This window comes from Zea mays, chromosome 9 (assembly GCF_902167145.1).
Source record: "Zea mays cultivar B73 chromosome 9, Zm-B73-REFERENCE-NAM-5.0, whole genome shotgun sequence".
NCBI lineage: Eukaryota > Viridiplantae > Streptophyta > Magnoliopsida > Poales > Poaceae > Zea > Zea mays.
In genome coordinates, this window is record NC_050104.1 from 140,007,849 (window position 1) to 140,026,739 (window position 18,891).

At 56.7% G+C, this 18,891-nt stretch overlaps 1 long non-coding RNA gene across 1 annotated transcript; it reads left to right on the forward strand.

Moving 5' to 3' along the window:
- Positions 1-1,199: 1,199 nt before the first annotated feature.
- LOC103639197 (uncharacterized) lies at positions 1,200-17,720 on the forward strand. The gene is made up of 3 exons (XR_559294.1): positions 1,200-1,211; positions 4,073-4,076; positions 17,493-17,720. It is a non-coding gene; the product is annotated as an uncharacterized lncRNA (long non-coding RNA).
- Positions 17,721-18,891: the final 1,171 nt, after the last annotated feature.

The following is an 18,891-nucleotide window of genomic DNA, read 5'->3' on the forward strand; positions in this document are numbered from 1 at the left end:
CGGCTGGTCTGGTCGTTCCCTCATGCGAACTGGCCGTAGCCCGGGTGCACGGTCGGGGCCCAAGCTCTCGGGCTGGTATGTTGACGCTGTCAACGGTTTGGCCGGAGTCGGGTTTGCGAGAGCAGCCCCCGAGCCTCTGCACAGGGCGAGAGGACGATCAGGGACAGACTCGGCTTTTTTACATACGCCCCTACGTCGCCTTTCCGCAAGGAGGAGGGGGGGAGAGCGCCATGTTACCCTCGATGGGCACCGAACATGGTGTCTCCGGTGAGCTGCAAGCGGGTAATCCGAGTGGACGTCCGTGCCCCGTTCGTTGGGGGTCGGCTAGGGGCCCAGAGGCACGCCCAAAAGTACCTGCGGGTGATTTGCCGGACCCGGTCCCCTGGCGACGGGGTCCGAGGGCTCGATGCCTCCCTCCGATGGGATTCCGTTACAAGATCGTTCCCGCTGGTCTCGAAAATGTCCTAGGGTACCTCGGGAGCGCAGCCCGAGCCTCGGTTATGTATCGAACGTACCCCTGGTCATCCCTCGCTCGGCGTCTGAGGCGACTGTGAACCCTTCGGGGGCCAGCCTTCGAACCCCTGATCAGTAATGGGCGCGGAGCCCGAGTAGCCTGAGGCGGCCATGGAGCCCTTCGGGGGGCCGGCCTTCGAACCCCTGACCAGTAGTGGGTGTCGGGCCCACGCGATCTGAGGCGACTGTTGAACCCTTCGGGGGCCAGCCTTTGAACCCCTGATCAGTAATGGGCGCGGAGCCCGAGTAGCCTGAGGCGGCCATGGAGCCCTTCGGGGGGCCGGCCTTCGAACCCCTGACCAGTAGTGGGTGTCGGGCCCACGCGATATGAGGCGACTGTTGAACCCTTCGGGGGCCAGCCTTCGAACCCCTGATCAGTAATGGGCGCGGAGCCCGGTTCCTTCACAGAGAAGGATCCTTTTCGGGGTATCCCCCTTTCCCGGTCCCTGTTGCAAGAGATAGAGAAAGAGGAAAAAAGGATACGAAATCGAACGACGTGGCGTACCTTTTTTGACGTGGTTATTACGGCGAAGGCGAAGCGTCGTCCGCTTCTCCTGCCAGAGGCGCCGCCTGTCCCGCCGCAGAGTTAATGCGACGGGGCGAGTGGTTTGCGGGGCGGCCGTTGCGCGTGCGTGAGCCGTTCGAGGAACGGATCACGGGTGCACCGTCTTCACGCCGTGGGAGGAGGCTCTCTTGCTGTCCCAGGATGGGACGTGAGCCTGGCTGACGACGTGACTGCTGCGCCCGCCCGCCTGCCACCGCCATTACTGCCGGCCCACTTTCGGCCGCTTTGACCAACGCGCCAGGCTGGCGCTGCTGGGTCGTGCGCTGGGTCGCCTCGAGTCGCGCCATAGGCTCCGCAACCGAGGAGGTGCGACGGTGGCACAAGTGGCGGTGCGGTTGCTTGCATGCAGCAACTGGCGCGCTGGTTGCGCGACGTGTGGGCCCGGGCCTCCAAGCCGGCGCGTCAGAAGTCGGAGAAGCGCGTCCACCTGGCGCGGTTGCATGCCGCCTGCATGGCTGCCCGCCCCTCCCGCCCGTTGGTCTGGGCGAAAGTGGGGAATCGCTTGTAACCGCTGGGCGGTTATGTGCACCGCGCGCGGCGGTTTGGCTTCTTCTGCTTCTGAGTCGGTTTGCATGACATGCGGGACCCAGCCCCCGCGCCGCAGGGGAGGGCCTTGGAGCGTGTTGGAGAAGACTCGGCCCGTGGCGTTTGGGGGCGCACGTAGGGAGAGTCGCCTTTAAAAGGAGGGCGACCCCTTTCGGAAGGCAACCATGTCTTCTCCCTCCCTTATGCGTCGCGTCTTTCCATCTTCCAAGCCCCCGGATGGGGGGTACCCGCCGTCTTTCCGCCTCCTCGTCGGAGGAACGCAACTCCGTGGGAGTTGGTACCTTTCAGCCATCGTTCGGCTTCAAGGATTTTCATCATGCAGCCTGGTTGCTCCCCTCCGCCGGCGGTCACCCAAGACGGTGACCTCCAGCTCCTGGATGGGGAGAGGCAAACCAGGCTGTGATCCCGCCCCAGTATCGGGGGTGTTCGTCATCCTCGCTGGGGCGGGGAGCGAGGCGAGCCGGGGCTCTACCTCCTGCGCGGGTCGGCGGACCACCTCCTCTTCCAGCTTCTGGTGGTGGCAATCGCCCTCCCGTGCTGCGACGGAGACGTCCTCCAGTCATGCCGTGGAAGGCGAACTGTTGCTGCCCAGCTAGGATGCAACATTCCGTCCTTCCCCTCGCATTCGCAGCGAGGACGGCAGCGAGGATCTGCCGGAGCGCTTGGGAGCGGCCTGCTCTTTGGCTTTGATGGCTGGTCCGCGTCCCTTGAGCGGGACCGCGAACAAGAGCCCCCCAGTGGCCGCGTCCGCCCGGGACCATGGCTGCTGCCACAGAGGTCACTGGCGAGCCTCCCGATGATCGTCGCCCCGCAGGCCCGAGGCCGCTCGTACCCGCGGGGACGGAACCGGAGTTCCGTTTGTGATGGCACTTTGAACGCCAGTGTGTTTGTTCATTGCGGCTGTCGAGGCCTGAACATGTATGTAATTTCGGCACGGAGCCGTGTTTTTTCCTCATTTTCGAGCACTAAGTCTCGCCTGTTGATTATCTGAACCGCTTCACCAAGCGTGAGTCACCCCGTGTCAAGGTGACGAGTGAGGTATCCGTATCCCGGAGGCGTAGGAATCCCTCGGCTCGATCGGCCTTGTTGTCTGAGGCTCCTCTAGCTTAGTTAAAGGGACCCCTTGGCCGCTCTTCGATGAGCCGAGGCCGGGGGTAGCGATATCAGTACGAACAGAGGCGGAGTTGGCTCGAAAATGGGAACCTGGTTGGCCGGAGCCTAGCCGGGTTGCCCATCAGCGGGGGTCGACGCCGGAGTCGATCACCCGAGGCCTCGGGTCGGGCTGGCGCCCTTGGAAGATGCTTGGCCGAGGCCCCAGGGGTAACCGGCCGAGCCGCCTGCTCGGGCCGGATTCCCGGAGAAGTCCCCGGACCGTGTCGCCGTCTGAGGCTGGGTCGGACCTTGCTGAAGGCGTCGTCGATGCCGAGGGTGGTACGGCCCCCTTTAGCGTGAAGACCCGAACCTGCAGGATCAGATTGTCTTGTAGCGTGTGCCTTCTGCGGCCGCCGAGGCCAGAAAACACACCCTCGCTTCGTTGTAAAGCCGCGTCTCCTTTTCCTTTTATTTCGAGCATCTGGACTTTCCGTCGGTAACAGGGATGTTTGTGTGGGCGAGAGTTGCTTCTCGCGGAAGGTGATGAGTGAGGTATCCGTATCCCAGAGGCGTGGGAGTCCCTCGGCTCGGTCGGCCTTGCCGCTTACGCGTACTTTCGCCCGTCCATGAGGCCCTATCACCGATTCAGTCGAGAAGGCTTGAAGGACCGTCTCGGCAGAAGAGCTTCCGAACGTGAAGACTTGTTCGGTCCGCGGAATCACTTTATCCGAACGCGAGTTACTTATCGCAGAAGGTGATGAGTGAGGTATCCGTATCCCGGAGGCGTAGGAGTCCCTCGGCTCGGTCGGCCTTGGCTGCTTACGTGTACTCCGTCGTTTCCAGGATCCGCTTTTCGAAGCAGTCAAAGAGCACGAAAGAAATTCTGCTAAAAAGAGATCCTTTTTCGAGGAAAAATTCGACGCAGAGGGGGTCTCCCCCCTTTTAGCCCCCGAGGGAGGGTCGGGCTTTGCCGAGGCTAGGCCGACCCTTCCTTGATGACTAAACTTTGCGTAGGTGCGAGGTATATGAACAACTTGAAAACATCTTAAGGGTAGAAGCGACGTAGTTGTTTGATGTTCCAAGCGTTGCCGTAGATCTCGCCTTGGTTGTTGGCCAGCTTGTATGTTCCGGGCTTCAGAACTTTGGCGATGACGAATGGCCCCTCCCAGGGGGGCGTGAGTTTGTGCCTTCCCCGGGCGTCTTGCCGTAGCCGAAGCACCAGGTCGCCCACCTGGAAGTCTTGGGGTCGGACCCCTCGGGCGTGGTAGCGTCGCAGGGACAGCTGGTACCACGCCGAGTGTAGTAAGGCCCTGTCCCGAGCCTCCTCCAGCTGGTCCAGCGATTCTTCCCGGCTAGCTTGGTTGCTTTGATCGGCGTAGGCCCTTGTCCTCGGGGAGCCGTATTCCAGGTCAGTGGGCAAGATAGCTTCGGCCCCGTAGACCAGAAAAAACGGCGTGAAACCCGTGGCGCGACTCGGCGTCGTCCTTAGGCTCCAGACCACCGAGGGGAGTTCCTTCATCCATCGCTTGCCGAACTTGTTGAGGCCGTTGTAGATCCGAGGCTTGAGCCCTTGTAGAATCATGCCGTTGGCACGCTCTACTTGCCCATTCGACATGGGATGAGCCACGGCGGCCCAGTCCACCCGGATGTGGTGATCCTCGCAAAAATCCAAGAATTTTTTGCCGGTGAACTGGGTACCGTTGTCGGTGATGATGGAGTTTGGGACCCCGAAGCGATGGATGATGTTGGTGAAGAACGCCACCGCCTGCTCGGACCTGATGCTGTTCAGGGGTCGGACCTCGATCCACTTGGAGAATTTGTCGATGGCGACCAGCAGGTGCGTGTAGCCCCCGGGCGCCTTCTGCAAGGGACCGACGAGGTCCAGACCCCATACAGCGAAGGGCCAGGTGATGGGTATCGTCTGCAGAGCCTGAGCGGGCAGGTGGGTCTACTTCGCATAGAATTGGCACCCTTCGCAGGTGCGGACAATTCTAGTGGCGTCAGCCACCGCCGTTGGCCAGTAGAAGCCTTGCCGGAAAGCATTCCCGACAAGGGCTCGAGGCGCTGCATGATGGCCGCAAGCCCCTGAGTGTATTTCCCGCAGGAGTTCCTGACCTTCGGTGATGGAGATGCATCGCTGGAGGATGCCCGAGGGGCTCCGGTGGTAGAGCTCCTCCTCGTCGCCCAGCAAGACGAACGACTTGGCGCGCCGTGCTACCCGCCGAGCCTCGGCTTGGTCGAGGGGTAGCTCTCCCTGGCGGAGATATCGCAGGTACGGGGCCTGCCAGTTTCGATCAGGCATGGCCCCGCTCAGCTCCTCCTCGACGTTCAGTACCTCGGCCTCGGGGGCCGAGGGTACCTCGGGCTGAGCCGAGGGTGCCTCGGGCCGACCCGAGGGCGCCTCGGCCTGAGCCGAGGGTGCCTCGGGCTCGGGCGCGTCGTCGATCTTGACGGAGGGTCGATGCAGATCCCAGGAGAAGACGTCCGGGGGGACCGTCGTTCGCCCCGAGGCTATTTTAGCCAGCTCGTCTGCGGTTTCGTTGTAGCGCCGAGCGATGTGGTTGAGCTCGAGCCCGGAGAACTTGTCTTCCAGGCGCCGAACCTCATCGCAGTAGGCCTCCATCTTCGGGTCGCGACAGTGGGAGTTCTTCATGACTTGGTCGATGACGAGCTGCGAATCACCGCGGGCATCGAGGCGTCTGACCCCTAGCTCGATGGCGATCCGCAACCCGTTGACCAGAGCTTCGTACTCGGCCACATTGTTGGACGCCGGGAAATGGAGGCGCAGCACGTAGCGTAGGTGCTTTCCAAGGGGCGAGATGAAGAGCAGGCCCGCGCCGGCTCCTGTCTTCATCAGCGACCCGTCGAAAAACATGGTCCAGAGCTCCGGTTGGATCGGAGCCGTCGGCAGCTGGGTGTCGACCCATTCGGCCACGAAGTCCGCCAACACCTGGGACTTGATGGCTTTCCGAGGGGCGAACGAGATCGTTTCGCCCATGATTTCCACCGCCCACTTTGCGATCCTGCTCGAGGCCTCTCGGCACTGGATGATCTCCCCCTGGGGGAAGGATGACACCACAGTTACCGGATGAGACTCGAAGTAGTGTCGTAACTTCCGCCTCGTCAGGATCACAGCATACAGCAGCTTCTGAACTTGTGCGTAGCGGATCTTGGTCTCGGATAGTACCTCGCTGACGAAGTAGACTGGCCTCTGAACGGGCAGCGCATGCCCTTCCTCTTGCCTCCCAACCACAATCGCGGCGCTAACCACCTGAGTGGTGGCGGCGACGTAGACCAAGAGGGCTTCTCCATCAGCTGGGGGCACCAAGACAGGCGCCTTCGTAAGGAGCGCCTTCAGGTTCTCGAGGGCTTCCTCGGCTTCAGGGGTCCAAGCGAAACACTCAGTCTTCCTTAAGAGGCGGTACAGAGGCAGACCTCTTTCGCCGAGGCGTGAGATGAAGCGGCTCAGGGCCGCGAGGCATCCCATGACCCTCTGTACGCCTTTTAAGTCCTTGATGGGTCCCATGCTGGTGATGGCTGCGATTTTCTCCGGGTTGGCTTCGATGCCTCGCTCGGAGACGATGAACCCCAGGAGCATGCCCCGGGGCACCCCGAAGACACACTTCTCAGGATTGAGCTTGACTCCTTTCGCCTTGAGACATCGGAATGTCACTTCAAGGTCGGAGAGGAGGTCGGAAGCCTTCCTTGTCTTGACTACGATGTCATCGACGTAGGCCTCGACTGTGCGACTGATGTGTTCGCCGAACACATGGTTCATGCACCGCTGGTACGTCGCGCCCGCATTCCTCAAACCGAACGGCATGGTGACATAGCAGTACATGCCGAACGACGTGATGAAAGAAGTCGCGAGCTGGTCGGACTCTTTCATCCGGATCTGGTGATACCCTGAGTAGGCATCGAGGAAGGACAGGGTTTCGCACCCAGCGGTGGAATCCACGATTTGATCGATGCGAGGCAGAGGGTAGGGAACCTTTGGACATGCTTTGTTGAGACCAGTGTAGTCTACACACATCCGCCATTTCCCCCTTTCTTCCTCACAAGCACAGGGTTGGCAAGCCATTCGGGATGGAATACCTCTTTGATGAACCCTGCTGCCATTAGCTTGTGGATCTCCTCGCCTATCACCCTGCGCTTCTCCTCGTCGAATCGGCGCAGAGGCTGCCTGACGGGTCGGGCTCCGACCCGAATATCCAGCGAGTGCTCGGCGACATCCCTCGGTATGCCGGGCATGTCCGAGGGACTCCACGCAAAGACGTCGGCGTTTGCGCGGAGAAAGTCGACGAGCACTGCTTCCTATTTGGGGTCGAGCCCGGACCCAATCCGGATCTGCTTGGAGGTGTCACCGCTGGGGTCGAGAGGGACGGCCTTAACCGTCTCCGCTGGCTCGAAGTTGCCGGCGTGACGCTTCACGTCTGGCACCTCCTTGGAGAGGTTCTCCAGGTCGGCGATGAGACCCTCGGACTCGGCGAGGGCCTCGGCGTACTCCACGCACTCCACGTCGCGTTCGAACGCGTGTTTGTACGTGGGGCCGACGGTGATGACCCCGTTGGGGCCCGACATCTTGAGCTTCAAGTAGGTGTAGTTGGGGACGACCATGAACTTCGCGTAGCATGGCCTCCCCAGTACAGCGTGGTAGGTTCCTCGGAACCCGACCACCTCGAACGTCAGGGTCTCCCTTCGGAAGTTGGAGGGCGTTCCGAAGCAGACGGGGAGGTCGAGTCGCCCGAGGGGCTGGACGCGCTTCCCAGGGACGATCCCGTGGAAGGGCGCAGCGCCTGCCCGGACGGAGGACAGATCGACGCGCAGGAGCTTGAGGGTCTCGGCGTAGATGATGTTGAGGCAGCTACCCCCATCCATCAGGACCTTGGTGAGCCTGACGTTGCCGATGACAGGGTCGACGACGAGCGGGTATTTCCCCGGGCTCGGCACATGGTCGGGGTGGTCAGCCTTGTCGAAGGTGATGGGCTTGTCGGACCAGTCTAGGTAGACTGGCGCCGCCACCTTCACCGAGCAGACCTCCCGGCGCTCTTGCTTGTGATGCCGAGCCGAGGCGTTTGCCGCATGCCCACCGTAGATCATGAAGCAGTCGCGGACCTCGGGGAACTCTCCTGCTTGGTGATCTTCGTTCCTGTCGTCGTCGCGGGCCCTGCCACCCTCAGCGGGTGGCCCGACCCTGTGGAAGTGACGCCGAAGCATGATGCACTCCTCGAGGGTGTGCTTGACGGGCCCCTGATGGTAGGGGCACGGCTCCTTGAGCATCTTGTCGAAGAGGTTAGCACCTCCGGGGGGCTTCCGAGGGTTCTTGTACTCGGCGGCGGCGACAAGGTCCGCGTCAGCGACGTCGCGTTTCGATTGTGACTTCTTCTTGCCTTTCTTCTTGGCGCCGCGCCGAGTAGACGCCTCGGGAGCCTCTTCCGACGGGCGGCCCTGGGGCTGCTTGTCCTTTCGGAAGATAGCCTCAACCGCCTCCTGGCCAGAGGCGAACTTGGTGGCGATGTCCATCAGCTCGCTCGCCCTGGTGGGGGTCTTGCGACCCAGCTTGCTCACCAGGTCGCGGCAAGTGGTGCCGGCGAGGAACGCGCCGATGACATCCGAGTCGGTGATGTTGGGCAGCTCGGTGCGCTGCTTCGAGAATCGCCGGATGTAGTCCCGGAGAGACTCTCCCGGCTGTTGCCGGCAGCTCCGGAGGTCCCAGTAATTCCCGGGGCGCACGTACGTGCCCTGGAAATTGCCGGCGAAGGCCTGGACCAAGTCGTCCCAGTTGGAGATCTGCCCCGGAGGCAGGTGCTCCAACCAGGCACGAGCAGTGTCGGAGAGGAACATGGGGAGGTTACGGATGATGAGGTTGTCGTCGTCCGTCCCACCCAGTTGGCAGGCCAGGCGGTAGTCCGCGAGCCACAGTTCCGGTCTCGTTTCCCTCGAGTACTTCGTGATAGTAGTCGGGGGTCGGAACCGGGTCGGGAACAGCGCCCGTCGGATGGCCCGACTGAAGGCCTGCGGACCGGGTGGTTCGGGCGAGGGACTCCGATCCTCCCCGCTGTCGTAGCGTCCCCCACGCCTGGGGTGGTAACCTCGGCGCACCCTTTCGTCGAGGTGGGCCCGACGGTCGCGTCGATGGTGCTCGTTGCCGAGGTGGCCCGGGGCCGCAGGCGCGGTGTTACTCGTGCGCCCGGTGTAGACCGAGGCTTCCCGCATGAATCGGGAAGTCGCGGCATGAGGTTCCGAGGGATATCCCTGCCTTCGGGAGGCAGTGCTCTCGGCCCGTCGGGCCGCAGCGCCTTCCAGAAGATTCTTGAGCTCTCCCTGGATTCGCCGACCCTCGGTGGTTGATGGCTCCGGCATCGCGCGGAGGAGCATCGCTGCGGCTGCCAGGTTCTGACCAACCCCGCTGGATGCGGGCGGCGGCCTGACCCTGACATCGTTGGCGACGCGGCGCTGGAGACCTTGGGGCAGGTGACGTATTTCTCCGACCGGGGGTTGGCCCGCCCATGCCTGCCCGACGTCCCAACGGATCGACTCAAGCGCTCCTGTTCCCTCGTTGAGCCTGGCCTGCGCCTCGCGGACTTGCTCGAGTTGTGGGTCGTAACCCCCCGCCGGAACGGGGACCACAGCTAGCTCCCGCGGGATGTCGGCGCGAGGCACCGGCCTAGGAAGATCACCGTCCTCCGGCATGCCGAGATGGTTGCCTTCGGAGGGATCCCCTAGCTCGATGTGGAAACATTCGCGGCTTGGGCCGCAGCCCTCGTCGTCAAGGCTGCGGCTTTCGTCGGAACAGTCGGAGAGGCAGTAGTCACATGCGGTCATGAAGTCCCGCATGGCACTGGGGTTGCCAAGTCCAGAGAAATCCCAACAGATGCTGGGATCGTCGTCTTCCTCGGACCCGGAGGGCCCGTAGGTCAAGACGTCCGTCAATCGGTCCCACGGCGACCGCATACGAAACCCCAGTGGGGTTGCACTCGCCTCAAAGAGAGCGCCCGTCAAAGCGAGGTCGCTTGGCGGGTTGAGGCCGAGTCGAAATGACATAAGATGGGAGTTAGTCGGTACCTTTTGGTCGACGAGGAGCGACGTAGTCACATCGGGGACTGGTTGCACCGTCATCTCAGGTACGAGGGCGACATCCTGCAGGCTTTCCGCGAGCGCGCTGGCGTCGTCTTCTTGCTCGGGATCAGCGTGTCGCGGGGGGACGGCGCCTGCCTCTGTCTCGAACGCGAGGTCGACGCCCGGCGTGCCTTCCGTCGGGGCGCTGGGGACGTCGATTCGCTCGACAGCCGACGAAGCGCGGCCTCCCGCTTGGCCTTGGTTGCCTCGCCTCCTCCTCCGTTGGCGGGGGAGAGGACGGAGCGAGCTCGAATGTTGTTCTTCCGCCACGCGGGGAAGATGTCGCCGATTCCGCCGCCGGCGGGCGGGTTGTCGGCCGTCATTGTCGTTGTCACGCGGCGGAGGAAGGAGTATCATGTCGTAGCTGCCGTTGAAGGACATGAACTCAAGACTCCCGAAACGGAGCACCGTCCCGGGCCGGAGAGGTTGCTGGAGACTGCCCATCTGGAGCTTGACGGGAAGCTGTTCGTCAGCACGCAGCAGGCCCCTACCTGGCGCGCCAACTGTCGGCGTTTCGAGACCGGGGGGTCCCCGAGCCGACGAGTGAGTGTGCTGCGTGCCCCAGCCCAGATGGGTCGAGCGCGTGGGCGAGCGCGAAGGGGGGAGAGGCGAGGTGGCCGGAGACGGGCGTGAGAGAGGTGGAGATCCCGCGGCCTTCGTGTTCGTCCCGCGCCCAGGTCGGGTGCGCTTGCAGTAGGGGGGTTACAAGCATCCACGCGGGTGAGGGAAGCGAGCGGCCCCAAGAGAGCGCCTGTCTCGTCCTCGTCCCCGCGCGGCCAACCTTTTCTAAGAAGGCCCTGGTCCTTCCTTTTATAGTCGTAAGGAGAGGATCCAGGTGTACAATGGGGGGTGTAGCAGAGTGCTACGTGTCTAGCGGAGAGAGAGCTAGCGCCCTAGGTACATGCCAATGTGGCAGCCGGAGAGGTCTTGGCACCTTACTGGCGTGATGTCGTGGCTGTCGGAGGAGCGACGGAGCCTGGCGGAGGGACAGCTGTTGGAGCGGTCGAGTCCTTGCTGACGTCACCCTGCTTCCGTAAGAGAGCTGAGAGCCGCCGTCGTCATAGAGCTTGTGGGGCGCCATCATTGTCCATCTGGCGGAGCTGGCCAGATGGGACGCCGGTCTTGTTCTCCGTGACCCGAGTCGGCTCGGGGTAGGATGATGATGGCGCTTCTTGTTGACGTGGCGGGCCTGCGCCCTAGGTCGGGCGACGTGGGGGCTCCTCCGAAGCCGAGGTTGAGTCTGTCTTCTGTTGCCGAGGCCGAGTCCGAGCCATCGGGTCGGGCGAGGCGGAGGTCGTTCGGCCGAGGCCAGGGCGGAGTCCGAGCCCTGGGTCGGGCGAGGCGGAGTTTCGTCGTCTTCTGGGGCTGAGCCCGAGTCCGAGCCCTGGGTCGGGCGGAGCGGAGTTCGCCGTCTTCCGGGTCTTAGCCCGAGTCCGAGCCCTGGGGTCGGGCGGAGCGGAGTTCGCCGTCTTCCGGGTCTTAGCCCGAGTCCGAGCCCTGGGGTCGGGCGGAGCGAAGTTCGCCGTCTTCCGGGTCTTAGCCCGAGTCCGAGCCCTGGGTCGGGCGGAGCGGAGTTCGCCGTCTTCCGGGTCTTAGCCCGAGTCCGAGCCCTGGGGTCGGGCGGAGCGGAGTTCGCTATGGCGCCTTTGGCAAGGCCTGACTGCCTGTCAGACTCACTCTGTCGAGTGGCACTGCAGTCGGAGTGGCGCAGGCGGCGCTGTCCTTCTGTCAGACTGGTCAGTAGAGCGGTGGAGTGACGGCGGTCACTTCGACTCTGCTGGGGGGCGCGTGTCAGGATAAAGGTGTCAGGCCACCTTTGCGTTAAATGCTCCTGCAACCTAGTCAGTCGGCACGGCGATTTAGTCAGGGTTGCTTCTAAGCGAAGCCAGGGCCTCGGGCGAGCCGGAGGTGTGTCCGCCGTTAAAAAGGGGGGCCTCGGGCGAGACGGAAGTCTCTCGAGGTCGGCTGCCCTTGGTCGAGGCTAGGCTCGGGCGAAGCGTGATCGAGTCACTCGTGTGGACTGATCCCTGACTTAATCGTACCCATCAGGCCTTTGCAGCTTTATGCTGATGGGGTTACCAGCTGAGAATTAGGCGTCTTAAGGGTACCCCTAATTATGGTCCCCGACAAGCGTGCTGTCCGGCTTCCGGCTGTCGGCTGCTGTCCCCGTGAGGCCGTCCACCTCATATTCCTAGCAGAGGCGAACGTACAGGGGGGCAATGTAGGCCATGGCCCCCCTAAATTTTGAAACTATTTATATGTATAGTATAGTTTACTGTAAAAGTGTATAAATAATAAAATGTATGATGGGCCAAAATAAACTGAGTCTTTATGCCCGTTAGCTAACTGCATTCGAGGCCTCAGTTTGAGCATTTAAGGGATCGAGGCCTGTTAGCTTTACTGCTTTGGCCGCCGGCCGTCGCTCAGTTCGCCGTGGTTTTCTAGGAGCAGAATCTGCCGCCGGCCGCCGCTCCGTTTCGCAGACGGCCGCCGCCGCCACTGTTGTCCCCATCCAGCATGCTGTCCGGCTTCCGACTGTCGGATGCTGTCCCCGTGAGGCCATCCACCTCCTATTCCTAGCAGAGGCGGACGTACAGGGGGGGCAATGTAGGCCATGGCCCCCCCTGAAATTTTGAAACTATTTATATGTATAGTATTGTTTACTGTAAAAGTGTATAAATAATAAAATGTATGATGTGCCAAAATAAACTGAGTCTTTAGGCCCGTTAGCTAACTGCATTTGAGGCCTGAGTTTGAGCATTTAAGGGATCGAGGCCTGTTAGCTTTACTTCTTTGGCCGCCGGCCGCCGCTTAGTTTGTCGTGGTTTTCTAGGAGCAGAATCTGCCGCCGGCCGCCGCTCCGTTTCGCAGACGGCCGCCGCCGCCACTGTTGTCCCCGTCCAGCATGTTGTCCGGCTTCCAGCTGTCGGCTGTTGTCCCCGTGAGGCCATCCACCTCCTATTCCTAGCAGAGGCGGACGTACAGGGGGGCAATGTAGGCCATGCCCCCCTGAAATTTTGAAACTATTTATATGTATAGTATTGTTTACTATAAAAGTGTATAAATAATAAAATGTATGATGGGCCAAAATAAACTGAGTCTTTAGGCCCGTTAGCTAACTGCATTTGAGGCCTGAGTTTGAGCATTTAAGGGATCGAGGCCTGTTAGCTTTACTTCTTTGGCAGCCGGCCGCCGCTTAGTTTGCCGTGGTTTTCTAGGAGCAGAATCTACCGCCGGCCGCCGCTCCGTTTCGCAGACGGCCGCCGCCGCCACTGCTGTCCCCGTCCAGCGTGCTGTCCGGCTTCCGGTTGTCGGCTGCTGTCCCCCTGAGGCCGTCCACCTCGTATTCCTAGTAGAGGCGGACGTACAAGGGGGGCAATGTAGGCCATGGCCCCCCTAAAATTTTGAAACTATTTATATGTATAGTATAGTTTACTGTAAAAGTGTATAAATAATAAAATGTATGATGAGCCAAAATAAACTGAGTCTTTATGCCCGTTAGCTAACTGCATTTGTGGCCTTAGTTTGAGCATTTAAGGGATCGAGGCCTGTTAGCTTTACTGCTTTGGCCGCCGGCCGCCGCTCAGTTTGCTGTGGTTTTCTAGGAGCAGAATCTGCCGCCGGCCGCCGCTCCGTTTCGCAGATGGCCGCCGCCGCCACTGCTGTCCCCGTCCAGCGTGTTGTCCGGCTTCCGGCTGTCGGCTGCTGTCCCCGTGAGGCCATCCACCTCCTATTCCTAGCAGAGGCAGACGTACAGGGGGGGCAATGTAGGCCATGGCCCCCCCTGAAATTTTGAAACTATTTATATGTATAGTATTGTTTACTGTAAAAGTGTATAAATAATAAAATGTATGATGGGCCAAAATAAACTGAGTCTTTAGGCCCGTTAGCTAACTGCATTTGAGGCCTGAGTTTGAGCATTTAAGGGATCGAGGCCTGTTAGCTTTACTTCTTTGGCCGCCGGTCGCCGCTCAGTTTGCCGTGGGTTTCTAGGAGCAGAATCTGCCATCGGCCGCCGCCGCCACTGCTGTCCCCGTCCAGCGTGCTGTCCGGCTTCCGGCTGTCGGCTGCTGTCCCCGTGAGACTATCCACCTCGTATTGCTAGCCGCTGGCAAGCAGCCCGTCCACCTCCTATTCCTAGCCGCTGGCTCGGTGCATGTTCTGAAGAACAGAAGAAGCCAATTAGCCAAGAAGACAAGCAGGCAAGCAGCCACGAAGGTAAGCACTTAGACACTTAGCAGTTAGCACTAAACAGACAAGCGTATAAGTAGATTTGCAATCTTGTATGACTAATAAATGGATTAGATAAATTTATAAGTAGCTGATATGTTGATTGATTATTACTCCTCTTTGTTTAGATAAACACTAGTAGAAAAAGGCTCAACGCCTGTGGGATGATATATTTTTACAGACGGATTCGGTTATCCACCGACTGTGCTATTTTTAGTGGCGGTTTCTTAAGAAAACCGCCACTAAAAATCGTATTTCTACAGACGATTCCTTAAGAAAACCGCATGTAAAAATCCATGATTTTTAGTGGCGGTTTTCTTAAGGATCCGCCTGTAGAAATCGATTTTTAGTGACAGTTTTCTTAAGGAACCACCATTAGAAATCAATTTTATCCTTAATTTTTCGAGTTTTTTCAAACGACCTCGTATGACAAAACCACCAAAATAAAACTTGTAGATCTCTAAAAGTTATGAAACTTTGTAGTTGACAACTTTTTAATTTGAACTCATTTCGGTTCTCAAAAATTGAATATAAGTATGTCAAATTTAAAATTCAAATTTTGCAAACTACCTCGGATGAAAAAAGTGTCAAAATAAAAGTTGTAGAACTTCAAAAGTTATTTAACTTTGTAGTTGACAACTTTTGTATTTAAATTCGTTTAGGGTCTCAAATAAGCAATTTACACTCAAATAGTTGTAATATGTGGACAAAACAACTACAAACTAGATACAAAACATGTCATAAATGGAGTGGTAGTGGAGGGTACGTTCGAGGGTGAGGTTGATGGTTCGATTACTAACAACCGCGTAGCGCGCGAATTTTGCGTAAAAAATGCCGCGACTTGCCGAGACGTGTGGGTGGGCTGAGGCCCCCTAATAAAAATAAATTTTTTATTATTTTTAAAATCTGTTTTATGTTTCCTGAAAATGATTTGCACTGACGGTTTTATTACGCCGACCGCCAGATGATTTTTACTGGCCCCTAGTACTGGCGGTTACGAAAAACACCACTAAAAATAGGTTTACGACCGCCACTATAGAGTTTCTCTGTACTAGTGAAATGAGGAGATTTTTTCAGCCACTTTCAAGGGGGTCCGCAATTGGTGGTCAGGATAATAATAATGTCAATGATATGCCAATCGCGCAAACAAGAATTTCAGATCAGTCAAATGTTGGAAGGGCATTTAATCCAGATGAAATAGTTGCAGATCCAGCATTAAGAAGACAAATTGATGAGTATAATATAAATGTACAAGATGAAGTGAGAAGGTCATATATTTTGAAAGGTCCATGCCAACCAAGAGGTTTAGATTTTCCTCGCTGACAATATGACCAGAGATCAAACCGCGCATGGCGGTAAGCTTTAATGGTGGTCCATTTGTCATCCGTCCGCAGACTTAGCACGACCACTGTCGTCCATCCCGCGCCGATCATCACCCTGGGACGATAGCACTACAGCCAAGGATCGCCGTTCTGATACCCATTGTTAGAAACTTAGAAGCAGCTAGGGGAGGACGAGAGGAAGGGAAGCTTGTGAAGGAAGAAAAATAGGAATAGCGAGTAAGGTTTGTCGTTGTATTCCATCCATGATGATCCCAGTGGTATACACCAAGTTTAGGGCCCGTTTGGCAAAGCTCCAGCTCCTGCTTCTTTAGCTCCAGATCCTGATCCTCGTGAGGAGCTAATCCTCCTGATTCTTCTAGAGAATCAGAATCATTTTTAAAACCGTTTGGCAAGTAAACTGATTCCTGTCTTCTGAAAGTTGGTGGTCTGTGGCGATTGTCTGTTTTACCCTTTGCAGTTCAACTTTGTTACAAACCAATAAGTAGGATGCATATACGGAAAAAAATTATGAAACAATAACATATAAATATTTCCATCATAGTAGTGCATAAAATGGTCTCAAATGTTTAATCCATAAATTGGCTCGTTATGTTTTTGTCCAATGGCAATTGCGGGTAATTTCGATCAAACTTTAAGGGGAGGTACATATTTGGTTGGTTGAGGAGCTGTTTTAAGGGATGGTGGAGCAGATTTTTTTAGATCCCACCTTTCTTCACAAAAACGACTCCCGATCTTTCGGCTCCACACGAGAATCGGTTTAAAAAAAATACCCATTTGGCACGGCTCCTCCAGATTCTCGCTTAGAATCAGGAGCTGGAGCTGTGCCAAACGGGCCCTTAGTTATGTCTCGCACTCCACGCAGCCCACATGGCTGGAAACCAAACCGCACAGCCCAACATGGACAGCCCACTGTTCCATCGTAAATACAAGAATTGGGAATTCGCGTGCGCGTGCTCCTCCTGGGGTCCTTTTGTGCTGCTCCTCAGCATGGTTGGAGGGTATAACGGTATTCGATCTTCCGACTTCTACTACTTATTAAGGCTCTAAGGGTAGCCTGCCGTTCTGCCTTCGTTCAATCTGGAGCGTCCATCCGCATCGCTGTTGTTCAATCTGGATCGTCCATCTGCGCGCGCAAAAATTTGACACATGTTCACAATACCACTAACTGATTACAAGAGCTGATTGCTTTCTTTTATAAGTTGTTCAATCTGGTTTGTAGCAGGCACGTTTATAAGTTGCTACCGCTCTCTTTTGCTGGCCGATATGGTACCACTTATTTGCGCTGCGGTAGAGAAGATGGAATTTATTTGGCTGACCTATTTGAGGCCCATCTATCAATTCAAGTGTATACGACCCATTTAGCAAAAAACCTAGAGACGCCCGCACGCAGGCTCTCCGTCGGTCGCAAGGCTCTGGCGCGGCGGCTCTCGCGCGGTCGCTCTCATCCCGGCCGGCGAGCTCTCATCCCCACGGCTGACCAGCACCATTACTCCTCATCCCGCAGGCAGTCGCGCACCTCCTCTCCTCTACCACTGTCGCCCCCTCCTCGCCGCCATTACTGCTCGCTGCGTCCTGGATCTGCGAGCTCCTCACTCGCCGGTGGCCTGCCCCTCGGCGGACAGCCTCGCCAGTCGCGCGGCCTCCCTGTGCTGCACATCGCGCAGTTGCATGTAAAGCAACACCAGTCGCGCGGAGGACCTGTGCTGCACATCGCGCGGAGAGCCCGTCGCGGTTGCCTCGGACTCGAGGGAGCTGGCGGCGCAAACGTCGTGCGGCCAAAATCGAGATCCCCACCATCCGAATCGAGGTAAACTGCAGGCAGACAAGCTAGGTTTTACTGCTTAATTGAGCACAAAGATCCGCTGACCTCTTGGTAAAAATCCAACCTTTTTTGTATTGTTTTCTTCCTGGGAAAACCTCCTTGTGGTGCATAAACTGCGTAGTACACTCTGCCATTTCTGGAGAGGAAGCTGAGAACTACTATCCATATCTGGCACGACCCTTGTCAAGAACCATGGCTGTTCACTTGCCATGAAGCTGCTTGAACTGGAGGCACCTGAATGCTGTGGAATGTTCCTATGCAGATGATTGGATCAGTGGTTTCAGGCTTCGGGGGGTTCGATCAGATGTTGTATGAATAATAGCAGGATTGCTTGAGAGACTATAGTTTGGGTACTGTTTGCTTCTCTATTTATTGGTACAGTTTCCTACTGATCTGCGGCTGCGCAGGAAGGCATTCTCTTTTTTGCCGTACCATGGATGCACCGGATGTTCAACAGAGCATGGGATATAAGGAGTCCAGGGGTGGTATGCCTAAGAAGGGATTACTGTTTGCTTCTCTATTTATTGGTACAGTTTCCTACTGATCTGCGGCTGCGCAGGATTGCTTGAGAAGGCATTCTCTTTTTTGCCGTACCATACATGCTATAGGCCTCAATTTTTCAATTGTTCTTAGCAGCCACCTTAAAACTCTTGCATCTCTCTATTCAACTTTGCCAGGGAGAGCCACGTGCAGCTCTGAATCTTGCATCTTATGGGGGAAGTCATGCTCTTAAACTATCAAAAGAGGATGTCTTTCTTTATTCAGCTAAGGTATTTCTATTTATCTTTCATTTTATTTTCCTGATAGCTTTCACGATATTTGAGATTAGTCACATGGGAGTTGTTATACATGTTAGCTATCTAGGCCTGTTTTATATTGGTTATGTATTCACATAAGTGGGTGCTCTTAATGCTGACGGGTGGCAGCTGTATCGAACAGGATTTGCTTATATTATGAAGGAAATTATTTTCATATTTGAAGGCTTGTACAAATTATTATTCGCTTTTAGTCAAGATAATGCCCGGAAAATGATACCAAAAGTACTACGAGTGTTAAACATTGCAAACTAATGTAGCATTTATGTATGATACTGAACATGCGCTAAAGGGCCTTTAGCTGAGTTTGTTAGGTGCTGAGTAGCATTCTTCAAGTCCTGAGTTCGACTTTCTATGGGAGCGAATTTCAGATTAGGGTTAAATAAACCCCCTCATCTGTCCTATACCCCTGGTTGTGGCCATTTTCACAAGGCTATGGTGCAGGGGTCTAGAAGGTTTCTCAATCTGTATGAGAAACTCTTCTTAATACAATACCCGAGGGCTGTCTCTGCAGGTCAACTTTTTTTTATACTGAACAGTTGGTTGTTGGTGGACTTTTGCAATGTTCTTGGCCCAACCAATTTTGTACTCGGGGCTTACCTTCCCATCTATTTTTCTCTCTCTTCTTAATGAAATGATTCGCATATCTCCTTCAATGTTCTAAAAAAGTAGTGAAAAAACATATGGAATTAGTTATGTACTTTTTCCTTAATCTTTATAATAATTCCAAAATGTGAATGCCACCTTACACACAAAAAATGCTTTTATTTTGGAAGTTAGCATTTCAATTTATTGTCCTGCATATATTTTCTTTTTAGGTTATTCCTAGAAATGAGACACGGGTAA